The sequence below is a fragment of the Pyrus communis genome, chromosome 9, assembly GCF_963583255.1.
Source record: "Pyrus communis chromosome 9, drPyrComm1.1, whole genome shotgun sequence".
NCBI classification, from domain to species: Eukaryota; Viridiplantae; Streptophyta; class Magnoliopsida; order Rosales; family Rosaceae; genus Pyrus; species Pyrus communis.
The window spans coordinates 12,642,730-12,646,651 of NC_084811.1; positions in this window are offsets into that span (position 1 = coordinate 12,642,730).

Below are 3,922 nucleotides of genomic sequence, written 5' to 3' on the forward strand. Positions count from 1 at the left end.
GATGTAGTTCCGGAAGTAAGTGTCTCAAATCAATGTAGTCATTCCGTCATAATTGTGTCAAAATTTTTGTTATGTGCTGATGTGACACATAAATGGGTCACACATGTCTAATTAAATTTAAAAAAATTACAAATAGGCTTATAATTTAATAGTTAATAAAAAAATTGTCAACCCAAAAACCTAGTCTTGCAATCACCTCCGATCACAGTCCACATTTCTCTACCTCTTTCGCTCTCTATTCTCTAAAAAAAAAAAATGTCAATACACCCATATTTTCACACTTCAACACCCTTTACCGAATTAAACCTAGATCGAGATTACCTTTGGTGACAGCTTGGCCCATTGGCAACAACTACTGGGACATCACTGTTAACATTTAGGAGATCAATATCCTTACAACCTTAATCTTGGAGAGCTTGTTTGGCGCTTCCTTGGTGGTCTAGTGATGCAAAGAACAACGAGGTATGCCTTGAGATAATTAGGTTATAATCGAATTGCGTCCATTGTTGGTTGACAACTATTTCCACACCCCCTCTTAGGCCTTGCTTAAGCCTTGTGCATTTAAGAATTTATGGAAGGGATCTCTATTTGGAGTAGGCCCTACTATAAAAATAAAAAATAAAAAATAAAAAAATCTACTATGCAAAAAGGTACTTGGATAACTTTTTTAATTAATTATTAAACCCACATCAACACATAACAAATCTTTTTACAGAATTGTGGCAGAACGATCATATTGATTTGCGACATCCATTTTCAAAGATTACATTGATTGATTTTCAATTTCAAGGACCATATTGATGATGTGGATCAATTTCAGGGACTATCTTGATGGTGTAAGTCAATTTCAGTGACCATTTATAATAGAAACCCGCAAATCTTGTGGGATCCATTTGTGTGCCACATTAGCACTTAACGAAAATTTTAACATAATTGTGATGGAATAACCACATTGATCACCTATTTTCAGGGACTCCATTAATTGATTTTTAATTTCAGGGACCATCTTGATGGTAAGGGTCAATTTCAGAGACCATTTATGATAAAAACCCTATTTATTTAGATATGACATACTTGAAAATAAAAGTACGGGAAAATGATTGGGGTGTTTATCTCTATTACTCATTCCTTCTCATAACATCACTGGGTAGTAAACATGTCGTGCACTGATTCTAATTACTTTTTCTCTTTATGCACATGCATGTTTATTTCTTCTTGTTAATTCTCTAATCAATTTATTCAATTCCAATGTCCAAAAAATAGCCAAATGTCTCAACTTCAAAGTCCAAAAATAAGTAAATGTGTGCAGGTGACAAAAGGGGTTTGCAAAAGTCACTACTTGTTGTAAAAGAGATGATATATACGTATGGTGATATATAAATTAAATAAGACACAATACTTATGAGGTTTGGCGATTTTATCTACATTTTCAGAATTTCTTTCATTATCTGAAATAATAAGAAGAAAAAGATGACTCTCACTTTAGTGTATATAATATCACTAAAGTAGCTCATAATTTTTCCCTCCTCTTTGGCCTCGAGTAGCACTCTTGCTCTCACATAGAGAAGATGAAAATTGGTTTGTCTTCCTTACAAACCAATCCCTTTATATAGGGAATTACAATGGAGACATGAAATACTTTTTCACCTAACATATGTATACTAATCACATTTATTTTAGTGGAAACTTTCTCGTTCACCACTTGTTTTGTCTTCTTCATTTTTATGTTCTAAAAGACGTTAGGCGTTAGTCGGACGGTGGATTGGGGATCTAACACCTAGTTGCCTAGACGAGGCTAGGCAGATTAGGCAGATTTTAATTTTTTTTTAGTACAACTATATATTTTACACTATAGGGAGGGGAGAGTTAGGTTAAGCCACACAATGAACAACGTAATTTGGTATTGAATTTGCTGTCAACGAGAATCGAACCTGAAACCTCTCACTTACAAGTGAAGAAGAATACCACAAGACGTAGTACTGAGTGGTACTAGATGGATTTAATTAAATTTGGTCTGTAATATATATATAGTACAATGGTGAATTTAATAAATCGATATGAAAGAATGGTTACTAATCTGTAATATTTTACGAAATATTTTGTTCAAATATTATAAATTCATATTAAAATTTAATATTAAATGATTTATTTACCCTAGTATGCAATAACAATTTTGACCTTATAAGGTTTAAAAAAAAATAATTTCTAAATACACCTCAAATCACTTTTAACTTATTATTTATCTTCTTCAACTATCAAAATCCCTTCGACCCTGTATTGTTGAACAAAATCCTAACCAATGAAAATACAAACATGTTGATTGAGAAAAATTATTTTTGACGAATGAAACACGAAATCGATGTTTTAGAAGCTCCACATGAGGTAAGACTTCATATTCTTTATTGTTTTAGTGATTTTGACGACATCGATAATTATTTAATCTTGCTTTTGTTGCGTTATTCAAACTTCTATGTTTGTATTCATCTTTTAGGGATTACATGGATTACATGAAGAATTAAACACCTAAAATTACCACCAAATATTAAAAACAGACAACATGAGTTTTAATGGTGGAATTGAAAACAACCCACATATGCTTTAAATCCCAGGCGGCATCTTTTGTCAAAATTCTAGTCGACATTTTTTGTCCAAATTAAAAACTTTATAAGATTTGAGAAATGTGGGGAATATAGAAAGTATGGGATGCATGTAGAAAATGTAAAGTGTATATTGAGAATGTGAGGTGTGAAGGTATTATGGGGAATTATGTGAGGTGTATTAAGATAATTTTTCATTGAAAAAGTAAATGTAAGGTGTCACATCCTGACCCAGGCCCCCACCACATCCCAGGTTTGACTCCACCGTAGCATGATATTGTCCGCTTTGGGCTCCGACCACGCCCTCACGGTTTTATTTCTGGGAACTCACACGAGAACTTCCCAGTGGGTTACCCATCCTGGGATTGGTCTCGTGCAAACTCACTTAACTTCAGAGTTCCTACAAAACCCGAAGCCAATGAGCTCCCAAAAAGTCTCGTGCTAGGTAGAGATGGGAATATATGTATAAGGCTTACAAGATCCACTCCTCTGGACGATGTGAGATGTTACATAAAGTGTATTTGGTATGTAAAGTTTATTCAACAATTTATAAGGTGTTAATATAATAAGCATGAAGTTGTTAAGCGTGTGGGTGTAAAAACATTTAATCAACAGTCTAAAAAGTATTAAATAAAAAAGAGGAAAGGAAACCAAGACGCATGGAACGGAGGGAGGTGGGGCACCATTCTTAATACACGTTCAATTATTAGGATGCTAGATGTTCCATAATACATGTTCAGTCAATTAGGATGCTAGCTGTCCCCTTTTTATTGGAAAAAAAAAATTAAAAAATTGTTAAATATAAAACGGTGAGACTTGAGAATGGTCACGTGGGTGGAAAAGGGAGAGGGAAACTCGTTTTCTCTCTTCTTCTTTCTCTCTTCTTCTTTCTCTCTTCTTCGTTGGAATTTAGAACCAAGAACACAAACAGAGCTCCGCATTGTTCCCGACTTGGTCATCCAGTCGAAAACAAAAAAAGGAATTGAAATGCCTAGATTGCCTAGGTCATCTAGTTGCCCACCTAGGCCTTCCAAGAGCCGCTCAAGTCGCGTCGGTGCCCGCCCCATTCCTTTCTTGATTTTTTTGTCAACTATAGGTTAATCCCAACGGTTGGCCACCGTCTAGCACCTAAGCGGCTGCCTAGGTCGATTTTTAGAACACCGATATTCTCAACACTTCCCAATCAGATGCCTACATATCATTGATAGTCACCTTAATACAACCTTGTTAGGAAAGACCAAATGTGATACAATAGTACATGTGTGTATATGTTAAAAAAAGTTGCATATTTTGGATGCTCCCTCTTATCGATATCTCTCCCTGAT